The sequence below is a fragment of the Danio rerio genome, chromosome 14, assembly GCF_052040795.2.
Source record: "Danio rerio strain M-AB ecotype USA chromosome 14, GRCz13ab, whole genome shotgun sequence".
Taxonomy (NCBI): domain Eukaryota; kingdom Metazoa; phylum Chordata; class Actinopteri; order Cypriniformes; family Danionidae; genus Danio; species Danio rerio.
Window position 1 is genome coordinate 33212299 of NC_141034.1, and position 18265 is coordinate 33230563.

The following is an 18265-nucleotide window of genomic DNA, read 5'->3' on the forward strand; positions in this document are numbered from 1 at the left end:
ACAAAACAGATTTATTAAAAAGATATATTTATTAAAACTAGATTATTAAAGTTCGTCGAGACAAACTTTAGGCTGGCTTGAGAAAGTTTGTTGGAAATAGTTTGTTTAATTTAAACAGTTTTAAAAAGTATGAAAAGATGATAGATAGATAGATAGATAGATAGATAGATAGATAGATAGATAGATAGATAGATGGATGGATGGATGGATGGATGGATGGATGGATGGATGGATGGATGGATGGATGGATGGATGGATGGATGGATGGATGGATGGATGGATGGATGGATGGATAGATAGATAGATAGATAGATTAAAGCAGTTGATAGATAGATAGATAGATAGATAGATAGATAGATAGATAGATAGATAGATAGATAGATAGATAGATAGATAGACAGACAGACAGACAGACAGACAGACAGACCTCATAACCTCATCAGTTATTGGCAGTTAGGTAGTCTGATTTAAATGAGCCCAGTTAGAAGTCTGTATGACAGTCTGATGCAGAGTTATGAGGTCAAAAAGTTTGGTCCAATGTTAAGTCTATGGAATTTTTCCGACGGTCCCGGGACGTTTTTCGGAAAATCGAAAGTCGGATCAGTCGGAAAAGATATGGCATACCAAGTCAGAATAGTTTGGAGGTTTGGTGTGAGTTTGGTGGTCATAGCTCGAAAGCTCTAGGAGGAGATAGATTTTGAATTTTAGTCTCAGAAGAAGAAGAAGAAGAAGAAGAAGAAGAAGAAGAATATATATAAAAAAAATAATAAGTTTAAATAGGATTTCAGTAGTCTGGCTTGTTTCTTAAGCCAGCCTAATAATATTTTAGTCATGAACATCTTAAGAAATAGAAAAATAATACATTTAAATTCATGTTAAATATTGGTAAAAAATGCAAGCTACAAAACTTCAACAACATTTTACATATTTTTTTTTTAAATATTTGTCTCTAACATATAAATTTGGTTGTACTAATTTGGTTATTTTGTTAGATTAGCTCCAGATTTGGCTTTAGTACTGACTAATCTAATGTATATGCACAAATAAAGCATACTATAGAAAATATTTATTTAAATGAGAGATTTGTTAGGAGTGTAGTCGTATATTTTGAGCACTGCACTATAATAAGTCGCCTAGTTAAAAAAATAAATACATAAATAAAATAAAAACTTACCATATAGTGCATTTTTGTAGTAACCAGCTAATGGAATATTACACAATTATTGGGCTGATCCTTTCTGATAACTAAATATATTAAGATCAAAATTATGTCAGATTATTGTATGAGAGCTGGGTTCACCATTAACTTTTATGATCACCAGCCACTGTGGCTAGTAGTTTTTCAATATTACTAGTCACTTATCATTTTCACTAGCCATAATTTTGTTGTTGGGAAAATACATTTTATATGCATAAATTTGACTTTGGCATGATAAAATTATTTAATTTAGATTTTGTGTTATGTCCACGTGCCGCCTCAATGAGCAAATGGCTTGTGGTTTCATGGTGTTACATTGCAATTAAGTTCTTATTTCAGATTACTTTTCAGGGCTGAACATTAAGGATTTACCTTTTTTTCTGGCCACATTAAAAATAAATACAAATATTATTAATTATTTCTTGCTACAAATTTTAACAAAAAAAAAAAACAACAACAACAAAAAACAAGCTAAATATAGCTGTACATGCACTTTTTTTTTCAACAAAATTTTTCTTTAAAAAAAATGATATTTTAAACTGAATTGTTGTAATGTATCCAAAACTATGCACTGTAATCTGTCCAGGTTAAAGGTCCCAGACCACCAGTTAACTGTCCATTAATTGAAAGTTAGTCTCCTATTAAAGCAATGTTATTGTAAAGGATGATATATAAACAATAAAATAATAATAATAAAAACTGTAAGCAAAAGTAAACAAAAGAAAAGAATACCATGTGTGATAATGAAAGGATAATCATCATGTGCATACAGTTAGGCTTATTAATAATCTGTTCAAAGAATGGTTAAAGTGAAAGCGGAAATTGCTGCTGCTTACAAAAAGACCCTTTTTTAAAAAATCTGAAGCTCTTGAAAGACGCAGGACTGTGGGTGCACATGCACCTTTTTTTCAGTCTATTTCAAAGGGAACAGATCGTATGGGAGCTTTATAAACACTTGTGCATATGATAAGCCGTGCACGCGATAAAGCCTTAAGTGAGTAAAGAAAGCCTGCGTCTCACCATCCACATAAGAATCCTCTCATTTGGTATTCACCTGCTTTTTTTTAACTACAATTTTAATTTTAATTTTTTTTTTAACCTGCCACAGCTGAAATGTAAAATATGAAAACCGTATTTAAGTCTACTTAAAAACTGCAATATTGCATGACACCATTAATAATCTGTGTAGAATTTAAAACTGCACCTTGTCAGACACATTTTTGGGACTATAAAAATGTATAAATTATTACATATTTTGACCCCTTAAAATGAAATGAACTGGTATTCAATCCTATTTTTTTTCTTTTAATATTTCTTTTTATTTAATTTCATTTTGCTTGACTTTTACTACACTCATTGCTATTGCATGAAGATCAGCTACAATTTCCAATTGTTATTTTTTGCTTCTCACAGTGAAAGAGATACATCTTTATATGAACTATTATTTCAAAATACAAAGTGTAATATTAAAATTTTAATAAAAATAGCAATCAAACATGAGTTTAGAAAATGCTTTATTCATAAGAGAATTCGCTCATGAGTTGATACTGAAGACTGTTTGTGCTCTGCTAAATAGGCCATTTTGCAGTGGTTGACAGTAAGCGAGTGCTTTTTTTAAATATTTTTATTTTTTCCCCCTCGCTGAACAGCCTGTTCTGTTCCTAATCTTGCCAGGACCAACCAGACCACTGCAAAAAAGCCCTCTGACTTATCCAAAAATATCACCGCTCTGCTGCCAGCACATGCGACCTAGAGTTTGAACTTCGAGTCATTAGTGAGCTCACTGTCTATCCTTTTTTTTCTTCTTCTTTGTCCGTTCTTTCTATGTCTCTTTCCAATGTTTAATGACGACAGAATTTAGGTGTTGAAGCACTAACTCTGGGCCTCAGATTTTAGTATCTCATCATTTAGAATCAGAGTCATATTTATCACAGGCTGCTGCATCTCTCAGTAAATATCTGCAAAACAGCTACTGTACAAGGTTGCCAAATCAGGCCCCTGAGGATTAGCAGCAGCTCTCGGTGAGACAGCAGGTGCACCGGCACACGGCTCCAGAGACAATGCTTTGGCAGGACGGTTTACCTGCTGTGTCCCCCGGTCTGTCTCTCTCTCTCACCTGCTCCCTCCTGTTCCCGAACCGCCATTCAGCCAGGTGGCTACAGTGGGGGACATCGAGATTCTGCCTCAATGTCTGTTGAAACAGCTGGGTTGAGAAAACTACAGAAGCACACTTTCATTTTTGAAACAACTAATAGTGCATATATTACATTCATCAAATAACAAAGTAATTAGAGATGTTATATATGTTCCAATTATACAGACAGTCAGCGGAATCGAATATTAGTTATTTTAGTTTATGTAGCATACTTCAGTATAAGCCAAATTCCTATATTTAATTCAAACACATCTCATCATTGATTAATCAAACTTTTTTTGGTGTTTTGAGAGGCAATGAGTGTTGTCGCAGATAGACTGAGACTATGACAATTTTTTTTCAGGCAAGTTAGTAAGCATGCATTACTCACACAAATGGTTTATGCTATTCACACAATCTCAATGCTGGCTGAAAAACATCAAATGTACTCCATTTGTGGATATTTGACTGATTTGTGTGATTAAAAATGCTCCATTTGTTTCTGCAAATTCATTTCTGCTGTTTGTTTATTTTTCATTCCATATGTAGTTTGAGTTAACATTTAAACTAAATCACACCACTACATTGCAAACATAAGTTTATTTTTCATGATTAAAACTAAGAAACAAATACTGTCCTTCTTGCATCCTGGGTTACATCCACAGCCAAACCTATATACAGGAAAAGCAGCTATTTTAAAGTTTCTATTTTCCGCAATGATCAGGGTTCTAGTTCTTTAATGACATCATGGGGGATAAATCAAAGAAGCCATTCATTTTAGAGTAACACATACTACACATAATATTTTTGTGAAATAAATGTATTGCACGTTACTGCCATATGTGTTGTCTCTTAGAATATTTTTGCATTGGAGTTTTTATATTTTTTCATAGGGTATGTTTTTAAAAATAGGTAGAGCAAAACTCTATAAAAATGGCTTCTGCATGATGGCCATTAGAGGAAGTTTTTCCTTGTGCGGATAGTTGGGTTTTGGGCCTAAAAGAAGGTTGATGGTTCAAGTCCCATCTGGGCAAGTTGACATTTCTGTGTGGAGTTTGCATGTTCTCCACGTGTTGGCTTGGGTGCTCCGGTTTCCCCCACAGTCTAAAGACATGCGCTATAGGTGAATTGAATGAACGGAGTTGGCTATAGTGTATCTGTGTAAATGGGTGTGTATGAATGTTTCCCAGTACTTAGTTGCAGCTGGAAGGGCATCCTCTGTGTAAAACATATGCTGGAATAATTGGCGGCACATTCTGCTGTGGAGCCCCTGATAAATAAAGGCACTAAGCTGAAGGAAAACGAGTGAATGAATGAATGAATAATAATTATTTGCTTTGTCATTTTTCAACATGTAATTTAAAAAGTTAATGGCTAAACTTTTTTTAGTTAAGGTTAAAATGATTAAACACATAAGATGCCTGAAACACACTATAATAAAGATCCAACGATAAAATCTTAAACAACAAAAACATTGTTGGCCTCGCAGGGTATATCATAGTTTAAAATATAAATAATGTATGGTGTGCAGGTTATCAGTGCTCTCCAGGAATTTTAATATTCAAAGCACATTTCAAGATTATTCAGTTCTGTATAGCAAGCGGTGATGATGAAGATGACATTATCTGGCATTTGTAAAGAAGGCCAACTGTGGCTAGCCTTCCGAATTGAACCACAGACGTTCAGAAAAATCAGCATCAAAAGTAGAAAGCATTAAGCTTTGTTTGTCAATGAATAAGCATGAAAGACACATGGGTGGTGATTATCATGCTAATACGCTTCCCACACCTAAGATAATGTTATATTCACTTGACGATTGTAAGAACTAATACTCTCTGATGTATGAAGATCTGAGCATTACTAATGTTCACACTCTTCCGGTGTCTCTGCAATGATAACATGCTTGTGGAGATTACCTGCAGTCTTATAATGTGATCTACGCTCGGCTAGATCTGGCAATGATATTTCAGTTCCTAGAGTGCGGACCATTCATCAGATTAGATATATAAAATTCATTGGAAACTGAGGCAAATCTGCCTCTTGGGGCGTGAAGAAATTTATATTTCCAGAAATGCTAAAGCTACACACTTACACACCTGAAGTAACATGCAATATATGCCACATGTTTGGAGTCATTCCAGATGAAGAATGCGCACAGGAATAGATTAAATCTTAGTGGTGGTGCTGATGTATATGGTGTGGAGGCTATAGGCTCATTTATGTGCCATCAATATACCTTTTATATTGAGAGCAATTAGGTTAGCCGACTGCTCTTCATGGTCTCTTCCCCAGCTGCATGATTCCCTTGTCCTCTAGCATTTCCAAAAGGTCTGTGTTGCATTCAGATCTCGTAGAGATAAGTGGGCCCTGAGGGGTTAATGTCCGTTTCAAAATGTGCCTGTATGCCTTGGGTTATTCTCCATTTTATATAATTAATATCTCGGAGCTTGGCCGTCGTTCCCCCGCCTATATCCTTCCTCTTCGAGTAAAACGTTTCCCAATAGATTGAATGTCTTTTTATGATTGATGATCAGATTGATTTAAGTCTGCCTGTATCCTGATAGGTCAAAGGGACAAAGCGTTTAAAATCTATATGGAGAGGAGGACACTTTTTTTCTTCTCTTGAAGCATTGTTTATTTACAATAGATCTATATGCACTAGCTTACAAGAATGATTCTGTAAAAGTATTGTTCATAATTAGTTCATGCCAGTAAACTAACATTAAATACCTAAACCTTATTGTAAAGTGTGACCAACGCTTAAATTAAATTAAATAATTTAATTTAATTTAATTTAATTTAATTTAATTTAATTTAATTTAATTTAATTTAATTTAATTTAATTTAATTTAGTTTTAATTTAATTTAATTTAATTTAATTTAATTTAGTTTTAATTTAATTTATTTATTTTTGTTTGGTTTGTTTTATTTTTTTTTTCTTATTTTCTTTTTTGCTTGTTGTTTTTTATTTTTTATCTCATTTTATTTTATTTTATTAAAAAAGGTTTTATTTTATTTGATTCGTTTTTTATTTTATAATCTTTTATTTATTTATTTATAATTATTTATTTTTTTATTATTATAATTTTTTTACTTATTTTATTTTTCGTTTGTTCTTAAAAGGATAGTGTACCCAAAAATGAAAATTTTGTATTCATTTACACATCCTTCACTTCTTTTCAATTATTGTTGGAGAAAACTGGACTATGGTCATATCATATCTTTCGTCTGGAAAACATAATAATAATTAATAATAATAATTGATTCAGGGCGCCCTATAGCTAATACACTATAGCTGTACTATAAACAGCAGTTATTTATTTGAACCACATCAGCCCAGAGCATTTTTCCATTATGATTACTTGCTCATAAACTCTGTGATGACACACTAATATATGCATTAGGCTTTTTTTCCTATAACAGAGCTTCACATACCCTGTCACATATAGCAGGAAACCTCATGAAATATTGAGAAACTGACAGCTGCACTTAGTCATGCACATTTACAAACAGATGCACATACACATGCACAGATACTTCGGCTTCTCCATTTGCAGGAAAACATCTTTCACAGTCGCGTGCTTTTCAGCATTTATCAAGAAAATACAGTACACAGATAATATTATATGCACGCTCTACAAATTGAGTTGCTTTTGTTGCTGTGGTTACATGACAAAGAGATAGACGGGAAGAGAGATTTCTTGTCTCATAAGCTCAAGAGACATGTGCAGAGATAAACATTACTTATCTGCTTTCAGGACCGATGTTCTCAAAACCCACTGAAGATATGCTGGAGGGACACTGTGTGTATCTATATCTCTGTGATCCATTCTTAATGTTTTTTTTGTTTTGTTTTTTTAATCTTTCTTTGGGCATTTTTTTTTTTTTTTTGTATCTGTCTCCCAAAAGGCTAAACAAGAGGCAGCAAGTGCATTTATTAAATTAGCAGCTAGCGGGAACCATTAGGAAGCCATTTCCTATTTGATCTTGCTGCATTAAAGTGGGTGGAGCAAACCTCCCGTGGATGTATTTTTTTAGACCAGGGCAGGATTTATTTGTATTTAAAAGCCATAACTAAGAACCGTTTACTTAAAGATTCCCTGAAGTGCCTCGAAATGTGCAGTTTCGTTCAATGTCTGGTGTAATTTCAACTGAAACCTGATGTCAGGGTGGGCTGTATAGAGCCCCTCCGCCTTTGTGAAAAAACAGCAACATAGTTTTGTTTTTATCACAGTTCTGCCAGCCAGAGTCAGTAAGCCCTATCAAACATCCGGCTCAAACAGCTTCATGCGCAACAGAAGGGTTTTTGCTAGTTTCAGCAGGCATCATTTGCCATGTGCCATGTTTTTAAATAGCAAATGTATTTCTTCCCATTTCTGCACCCATGGTTGTGCTGGTCTGAAAAAGAGGGCGCCTATGGTGAAAAATCTTCTTTTTAAGCTGTTTGGACAGACATGTATACTGTATAGAACGTCATATTGGGGTGATATAAACACACCCAGTCTTTTTTTTTTTTTTTTAATTTAACAACATTAAAACGGTAGACCAATTGGATCGGTTTTCAGACCGACCGCAACTTGACGTAGTAGTGCGGTCCCCCCGCCCACCAAATAGATTGACAGCTGCATATTAACATGTTTCCGTATTAACACGTATAATCATCACGTACAATCATCATCAAATGTGATCAAGAGTGAGTTTTACAAGTTTAAAATGTTTTCAAACTGTGCATATTTGTAATGGATTACAGCGATTTACTTAAGATTTACTTCATCACTACAGCTGCGCGTCAGAACATCTATAAAAAGAAAGACGCTTCAATCCCGCTTTGTGGACATTAAATCAGGTTAATTTTGTAATTAACATAACAGATATCCAAACAACAGTAGATATTAATGTGTATCATGTCACATTTGCGAGCAAAAAGAGTGCAAAGCTAAACGTGCGCGCTGTCTCTGTGTGTGTATCCGTGATGTGTGTGTGTGTGAGTGTATCAGTGTCTGTGCGTGAACTTTGTAACAACGTTGGGCCCTATCATACACCCGGTGCAAGGCGCGGCGCAATACTTGTTTGCTAGTTTCAGCTTGGCTCAAAAGTCGTTTTGAGGCGTTGTGCCACGCTCTTTAAATAGCAAATGCATTTGCGCTTATATGTGCGCCCATAGGCATTCTCGTCTAAAAAGGAAGGCGTTCTGAGGCGCACTGCTGGCGCGTTGCTATTTTGAAAAACTATAATAGATATTTTCATTAGACCAAAACGAACCCGGTCTAAACTCCAGCGCAGAGTTGCACCTCGCTTACACACTGCTTAATAGCCTGCACACAAGATGTAGAGCAATACGCAATATCTTTACATTTAAAAAAAAAATTAAATAATAAGGATAGGCCTATATATAGGATATAATAAGAATATATATAGGGCATAAATATAAAGGATTAAAATATTACAAAACATACTATTTTCTAGCCTACATAAATATGAAAAACCACTGTTTTTTGCCATTCAGTTCATTCATAACAATTTGTTTTTGTATAATGTTATTATTACTAGCAGTAGTTGGATAAAAGCGTCTGCTAAATGACTAAATGTAAATGTAAATGTAGTATTTATTATATCCATATTTATATTTGTTTTATTAAAACAGGCTATTTGCCCACCTGCAGGTGTCACGGTTGCAGGTTTGTGCGCTTTTCCGGAGTGTATGTTTGATCACGTGGGTTTGTTTTGTTTTGGTTGTCCATGTGTATTTGTTATGTTCACGTGACATGACGACACTCAGCGGGGCTGATTACTCACCAGCTGAGGCTCATTATTAGCCCTATATCAGGGCGACGTTTCTATGTCTCTTTGTCAGTTCGTTACATCTGTTCTCATGTGTGTTATCTGTGCTCAGGCCCCTGAGGAGATATTTCTGGACCCTGTTTTTCCTGTCTGTGTTCGTCGTCCTCCTAGCCTGTCACTTCCTTGTTTGTTTATTTTGACTTGGTCAAATAAACCTTATATCACTTGCAATTGGATCCTATTTTGACTCTTATTTGTTGAACGTGACAGCAGGTTTTAGACCATATGGGGCACAGCATGTGTTTTAAGATATAACATTTATTCGTTTGCTGGAAATTAAAACTGACTTCAGAAATAGTTTTGAAACAAATATTTGCACTTAACAAACTAAATTAATTATTTATAGGCTAATTGATGTCTGTGCGTAAAGGTTTCCCTATCCAAGAGCGAAAGTGAAAGTATATAGATTATCTCTCATTCTTGCATGGTAGATGCTCTGTTTTCTGTTAAAAAACTGTTTTCTGTTAAAAAGAAAAAAAAACTGTTACTGTTAACTGTTTGCTTGTGAAATGCTCAGTTTTTCCACTTCCACTTACTTTACATCCTGTAAATTTCAAATGCGCTTATGGCACGACGCAGCTGGCTCTTAAAGGGAATGGGATATGAGACTCTGATTGGTTTATTCTCAAAACACACCTATAACTCATTAGGAAAATAAACTCAACCCTTTTAAACCATGCGCCACGGCGCAAAGTGCATTTTCCTGTCCTTAAATAAGCAAATATGGATTCTGACACGCCCTGAAAGTGTTTGCGCCCTGCGCTTACCGTTTTGCGCATGGACCGTCAAAATAGAGCCCATTGTGTTTCACTCATCATTGAAACTCCACAACAAATGCAACAAATAATCATTGGTAAAGTTCTTACTGTAGTATTTCTCACAAACTTTACGTGAGATCTGCTTTGATCTGCGTGAGATCTGAAGCAGCTGAGGGAGATTAAAGCACATTGACAGGCACATGGAAACGGTGGGCATGAAGGACTAGCCTTAAAGGCGTGGTATAAAAAAAACGCTGCCTGATGGTTAGAGCTATAAAATAGAAACTAATGAAAGGTATAATAAAAATCTGATGGGTGTTTTGAGCTGAAAATTTACAGACACATACTGGAGACACAAAAGACTTATATTAAATCTGGAAAAAAGGGGTAACCTAGGTGCCCATTAAGGCACAATATTAGTGTGTGCCTATTTCAAGGAACTGAAACAGACCACGCCACTGACAGACTGAAAGATGGTTTAAAGTGAATGGTGCAGAGATTTAATTTGTTATTAAAAGTAGCACGCCAATGTTATGTGCCTATACAAGTCCAAAACCCGCATACTTATTGCTTAATACTAAGGCCAGAAAGAATCTGCAGACATTTTTTACTATTCCTGTGGAGATTTAAGTAAAATAATAATAATAAAATAGTAAAAATGGATTCAGACATGCCATTAGTGCTTTCGCTTCATGAGCTTAAGACTTTTTGGTTAGATCTTTAAAAAAAGAGCCCAGCAGTTTAAAATTAATTTCCATAATAGTACTTCAGAGTCTGTCTATAAACAGAGTGTTTCTCTTTATATACTTAAAATACAGCAATATATATGTGTCAGTAAGTGTAAAGAAAATTGTGTAGAGTTTGCATGTTCTTTCTGTGTTTGCATTAGTTTCCTGCGGGTGCTCCAGTTCCCCCCACAGTCCAAAGAGATGTACTATAAGTGAATTGGATTAATTAAATTGGTCTTATTGTATGAGGATATGTGTGAATGTGAGAGTGTACAGGTGTTTCCCAGTACTGGGTTGCAGCTGGAAGGGCATACACTGCATAAAACATATGTCAGTATAGTTGGCTGTTCATTCCTCTGTAGCAATCCCTGATAAATAAGGGACTAAGTTGAGGGAAAATTAATGAATGAACGAATGATGAGGGGAAAAAGTTGCTCTCTACTAAATCACGATCTGGTTTTCTCTATAATTAACCTTTCTAACTGGGTTCTGGAATAAAATAAAAAAAAGCTTGGAAATCCTTGACATTGACATTACATGTATGATAGTCAGCTCTAATTATGTTTCACAAAAGTTTCTCAGACAAGTAAACCAGCGTCATGCTGTCCTCGGGACAATGCCTGATAATAACGATTCCTGCTTTATGAGCACAATAAATCCAGCAGAAGAGCTAAACGTTAAAAGGTTGAGTGCAGGCCCAGAGGTCATTAGATGAGTGCAAGCTATCAGATCTGGGCTCCCAGACCCTGCGGCTCTGTAGCCTGAGATAAAAGTTGACGGTAATTTGGCACAACGTTCCTCTTCTTCTATAACACATAGAGATAAGACCATAAGCTGCAGGTCTGCAGAAAAGGAGCAATCGGGACAGACAGACAGACAGTGGCGAGACTAGCTGGAGACATTGCAGGTCACCTAGAGCTAATAAACTACCTAATGAACTATAGCTGGTGGCTGCCGATTTGGGGGAAGACACACAAGTCCACCTTGAGTACTCAGGACAAAGATGATGAAGCCTAATGAGAAACTGAGCTGTGAAAACTGAATGCCTGCACAACCCTGTAGGGATACTTATTTTTACTGCATACAATTTAAAGGGTCATGAAACCCCCTCTTTCGGTTCAAGTCTACCTCAGAATTTAAAAAAAAATGCTTCATGATGGGCTTGGAGCTCTGCAAGCAAAGGGAGGAGTGGGCGTGGCCGGCAGAGCAGGGGAAAAAGAGGGAGTGAACAACTCACAAAATAAGACATAACTATGAGGAGACCCATGATTTTATAGTTTACGAAGTTAAAATGCAAATAAATAAATAAACAGTAAGTAATTTATTACCCTGCTACATGTTATTTGTAATTCCATATACACATAACCACAGTTTGTTATATCATTATAAAGATAATCATGTTTAAAAAAACACTATAAATGTGTTATAAATAAACTCCTTCTGAGTTCCCGGGTCTGAATGCAGACACAGTGGGTAGCAGTGCAGCAGGTCTCTTGTCCTATTATTTTCAATAGCCCTGCCAGTAATCTGGATTATTTTAAACATGTGCGAACAAAAGAGCACAGGTATATGCGATGTGTCTAAATGGTAAAAAACTCAACTGATAAAAGACAGTTATTGTCCAGTTCTCACACTGCTTTCCCGGCAAAAATGCTTGCTGCAAACCAACAGCTTTGCTGTATCGGCCCTGTCAGCATCGCAGAGAAAAACATGCAGCAAACAATGTGGATCCTAAAAAAACAAACACATATGTCCCTTGCCGTGCGCAGACACAGTCTTACCCAGCCATGGGGCTCACAGGTTGGCAGGTTTGCCTTGCCTTTGGAAAGCACGTGCTCTCATTAATGATTTAGAAGCAGGGACTTCTCATAGGATAAGAAAACTTCACTATGAATAATAATGAGAAACCGATGTGTCAACCCTGCCTATGTCACCGATTTTGATCCCGCCCCAAAAATTATTTAAAACCCGAAAGAACAAATTAGCTGAAAAAAGCCCAAAATTATCTACACTGTAAACCCTAATGCTGTAACTAATTAATTGAATTGAGTTCTATTAACTTAAATCATTAAAAATCGTTTATTTTAATTAACCTTGATGAGTATTTAGAACTTTTTCTTATTTTTGAGTTTGAAAAAATTTAATCTTTCAAGTAAGGTGAACAATTCTGCTGGGTTTAATTTATGCAAAATGTCTCTTTAAAGTTTCATTAACTCAAAATCTGTCAGCCCAGTGATTTTGCGTCTGACGTCATCCAGGTTCACGTACGTGCTCATGCTTCATTCGTTTTTTTCAAGATGGCGGATCGGCCTCGCTTCACTCTACAGTAAGTAAAATATTTACAAATCCAAGAAATATTAAATTTATGTTTTAATCAATATAATCACAGTAACCGTTCAATGTAATGTAGAGTTTGTCAGGGTGCGTTTACATGTCGTGCATTACAGAAAACATGTTTAGCCTCACTTGTTGCTAACTAACGTTAACGTTACTGTTTAAAAAGTTAAAATCAGTGCAACGTTAGCGTTAGTTGTAATGTGTTAAGTCTGAATTTTAACAGAGTGTGAAAAAGACAAAAACCTTTGAAATTGGCAGATTACATTTTTCAAAAATTTTTAAATCTTGGCGCGAATATGCCTCTTCTCAGCCTGTGCTTAAGTTGTCATGGAGACGCGTGCTCTCACAACCGCATGTCATGGCGCTGCGCTGAACCCCATCCAGTGTGTGAATGTGGTATTATCTTCGCGATCTGTAGGCACTTCGGAAACGAAAGGCGCAAGAAACGTAACGCTAATCATAACTTAAATGATCTCCGCCTAAATACTAAACGGTATTTTCTGATGACGCGCAAAAACGTAGTCTTAAAACGTAAGTAACTCTCTGTCACACGCAGCTTGCTGATCCATGCATGAGGAGAGCCTGACTGAGAACATTTAAGCTGCGCTCCTCACCTGAGCAGGTACAGAGCAGAGCTTCATTTCACACTAGGACATTGAGGTAAAGTTGGTTTTATATTCATACATTCATTTTGTAACAACATGTTACTCGCTCCATGTATTGTTTACCATGGTACTTTGTGTATTCGTTCTGAAATTACATGCAAGTATGACATGAAAACAACATTACACTAAATGCACTATTTTTTAACTGAACAATGTTGTACTTTGAAAGTCATTGGCTGCTAATATGATTTCACTATTAAGAATATGCAAAAATTACTTTTCTGAAATTCTATTATTAAGGAGAAAATCTGAATGTGTAAATATAAAACTAACTACCTCAATCACCAGCACTGATCAACACTTAATATTTCCTTGCGACATCTCTGAATATCAATTATTACCTGATTAATGCGATCAGTGAAATGATTTTAATTGTCATTTAGGTCAAACGTATGTTAAAGGTATGATAAACGTTTTTTTATTTTTTTTTATCTATTTTTTAAAATGTTTACTCTGGAGAGAAAATATACAGCCTAAAAAACAAAGTATGCATATCTATAACACAGTAATACAAAATTATATTATTAAATAAAATAATAACAAAACAAAATATTCAAGACGTGGTAAACAAGACATAGTTTTCTAATGTGCAAATTTTGTAGCTTAAAATATATTTATATCTTAAAAATATAAATATTTTAGTCTATATATTTTTACATCATTAGACAATAAGGTAAGTTTTGTTATTTCTAGCTTTTAAAAACAGGCCTTAAATTTCTTTGTCGTCCTATTCAGTTTTAGAAATTTCAATACTCTTTAAATTAAACCTGTGTTCATCGTGTCAAAGCAACTAACATGATGATCAGCTCTATTGCTAACCGTTTTGGGGGTTAACGTTAGACATCATGCAATTGTACTACTTCCACTCTCAGCTAAATTACACTGTGACTTTGTGTACATACAGAATTGAAGGTCGGTTGTTGCTGACTACAGAAAGGTTCTTAAATGGAGGCATGTAAAAGGTGGGTAAACTATTTATTTTGTACTACTATGCCTGGCATATCCAGATAAAATAAATATTACAGTGTATTTATCAATGATACTTTTGCAGCAAGGAAAGTGAAACTTCAGCTAGACTTTGAGTTCAGTTTACAACATGAAGATCCTGATTTCAACATCTGATCAACACCTGATTTTCATCTGAGGTAAAAAATAAATAAGTAAATGAAACATAATAATAATATTAATACATTTTTCTAGCATTGTATATTTTGTGGTGTGGGTTTGTTTTATGAAATTCTCTCTTGTTTTTTTTTGGTGTTTGCAGAGTACCAACATGTTACAAATGAGAATTTGTAACTAAACTGAAAGCCAAACAGCATCCAAAACTGGCAAGACAGCAGATAATCTTTTGAAGGTTTATGAAAAGCAGGTATGTTTGGGGTTACATGTTAAAGTAAACATTAAAATATAATTTCATATTTCATTTAGATTTTTTTTTCTTGATTTTTATCTTTCCAGGAACTGCATAATGTCAGTTCATGACGAACTACTGTTATCAGAGGTCTTTTGGTCTTGCTGCGTGAGCGTGACTTGGGATTCTTTAGGAACACCCTGGTAGGACTTTCTTCTCACAATTAGGCATGTTCTATTGAAAAGATGAAGGTTGAGGAGCAACTTTTACTTAATAACATATTTGTAATCACAAATAGTTGATGAATCATGTAATATTGGCGCAGTCATTTTGATACAGTCCTAACATTAATATCCTTGAATTATATTTTAGATTGATAATCCTGAAGTGCTGACTGAAGATGCTTTATTGGTCCTGCATTCACTGAGGGTCTCTGTTGTCTTGAAGAATGAATTGGACACCACCCACCGCACACTTCCAGACCTTTCTTGTCTTGTATGGATTAATGTATGCTCTTCACATAATATTTAGTAAAGGACTTTGAACTTGTGCAAAAAGTTTTGCTTGGCATGGATGATGGAAAATAAAAAGTCTCCTAGCATGGAAACCTTAAAGAATGAGTTTATGTAAACCTTTTTTTTTACTTAATAAAGACTGTCACTGGGGTAGTAACTTCAAAACATTTATTTACCTTTAATTGGTAAGGATGCATTTTATTATATATAGGGATAGTTTGTCCAAACGTAAAATTCTGTCATTTACTCACTCTTCACTTGTCCCAAACCTGCTTGAATTTCTTGCTTCTGTTGAACACAAAAGTTATTTTAAGTAAAGCTGACAACCTGTAACCACTGACTTTCTAATAAGAAAACAAATACTGTGGAAATCAGTGGTTACAGGTCTCAGCTTTTTATTTGTCAAAAATAACCTTTTAAGTGTTCAACAGAAGAAAGAAACTCAAACAGGTTTGGAATAAGTAAATGACAGAATCATAGTTCAACCAAGTTCACTGAATATATATATATATATATATATATATATATATATATATATATATATATATATATATATATATATATATATATATATATATATATATATATGCCTAATTACTCTAACCTGCCTAGTTAATCTAATTAACCTAGTTAAGCCTTTGAATGTCACTTTAAGCTGTACAGGAGTGTCTTGAAAATTATCTCGTCAAATATTATTTACTCTCATCATGGCAAAGATGAAATAAATCAGTTATTAGAAATCAGTTATTAAAACTATTGTTTAGAAATGTGTTGAAAAAAATCTGCTCTCTGTTAAACAGAAATTGGGGGAAAAAATAAACGGGGGCTAATAATTCTGACTTCAACGATATATATATATATATATATATATATATATATATATATATATATATATATATATATATATACAGTTTATATATATATATATATATATATATATATATATATATATATATATATACAGTTTATATATATATATATATATATATATATATATATATATATATATATACAGTTTATATATATATATATATATATATATATATATATATATATATATATATATATATATATATATATATATATATATATAAACAAACAATTGGTAGTTACTGTGCCAGTGACTTTTTTTCTGTGTAGTTTACACTATAAACGAGTCACTTCACAGAATGTGCACTTGTTATTTTTTTAAGGAATGCCTTAAGACTAAGTTTTGTACTTATTAATGTATTATTAAATTCTATCAAACTTATAATTGTTTTTTTCTTGAAGCTCTTATGTCTGATATATTTACATTGTGGGTAATTTTTATTCATTTCAGAATAGTGTTTATTTTTAATCTCTTTATGTCTAATAGTTTTTTATTGTTTTAAGACATTTGTAATTGCATAGGAGACAAATTTGAAAGTACTGTTGGACATTTGTTCTTTAAAAATAAATGTCTAAAATTGTATTGTCTGTGTGTTTAGAATTACAGATTTATTTTGATAGATTTATGGGGTTTAAAGATTAAAATAATGGCTAATTTCATTTTTGAAACTGAAGATGGAGAAGTCAATCAAAATGTATCAAAATGTATGAGCTGGGTGACTAAGTATGTAAAGGTGAGATAAATAATTAAAAATAAGTTAATTGCTATTAAAATGTATGAGCTGGGTGATTTGAGTATTTAAAGTTGAAATAAATTAAAGCAATTAAGTTAATTGGTATTAAAATATTTGAGCTGGGTGACTAAGTATTTAAAGTTTGAAAAAATTAAAACAATTAAGTTAATTGCAATTAAAATGTATAAGCTGAGTAACTTGGGTATTTTAAGTTAGGTGAAGTGTCTTGCATGAGTACAACAAACTCAAAACTTGATGTTTCTGTTTACTTAAAATAGATAATTTCATAACTTAAAAAATTTGACGTAACTGATTACCTCAAATTTTTTGAGTTTTGTCAACTTATTCGGGATTACAGTGGAGTTTTCCCAACAATTAAAGCTGACAGGTGCTAACGTTGTCTTAACTGATGCTCAACACACATAAATCTGTTAAAATTAAAAAGAAAAAAAAAGTACTCCAGGGTGCTTAAATAATTAATTTATTGAATACCATATATTGACAAATGTCACAGAGAAAGCCTGTATACTCAATTTTACATTTTGTCTACTCAGTTTGAATTTTTCATTAAAAACAATAAAAAAAATATTAGCCCTCTTGTGAATTTTAATTTATTTTTGTTTCTTTATAGCTACAGTTAACAGAGCAAAGACTTTTTTCACAGTATTTCCTATAATATAATTTCTTCTGGAGAAAGTCTTACTTAGTCTTTATTTAGAATATAATACAATCAGTTTTTACTTTTTGACAAAATATTTTTAAGGTTAATGTTATTAGCCCTCCTTAGCAATATTGTTTTTTCAATTGTCTACAGAACAAACCACTGTGTATACAAGGTCTTGCCTAATTACCATAACTTGTCTAATTAGCCTATTCAATCTAGTTAAGCCTTTAAATGTCCCTTTAAGTTGAATACTAGTGTCTTAATAAAATATCTAGTAAATCTAGTAATCTAGTAAAAAGTATTACATACTGTCATCATTGCAAAGAGAAAAGAAATCAGTTATTAGGTATTAGTTATTAAAACTATTGTGTTTAGAAATGTGTTAAAAAAAATCTTCTTTCCACTGAACAGAAACTGGGGAATGGGGGGCTAATTACTCAGGAGGGCTAATAATTATGACTTTATAT

The 18265-nt window shown here is 33.7% G+C and overlaps 1 protein-coding gene across 2 annotated transcripts in view; it reads left to right on the forward strand.

Annotated features, from left to right (window-relative positions):
- Window positions 1-18265, forward strand: part of tenm2a (teneurin transmembrane protein 2a) — a 1216147-nt gene that overhangs the window by 506014 nt on the left and 691868 nt on the right. The gene's annotated exons all lie outside the window — the stretch shown is intronic.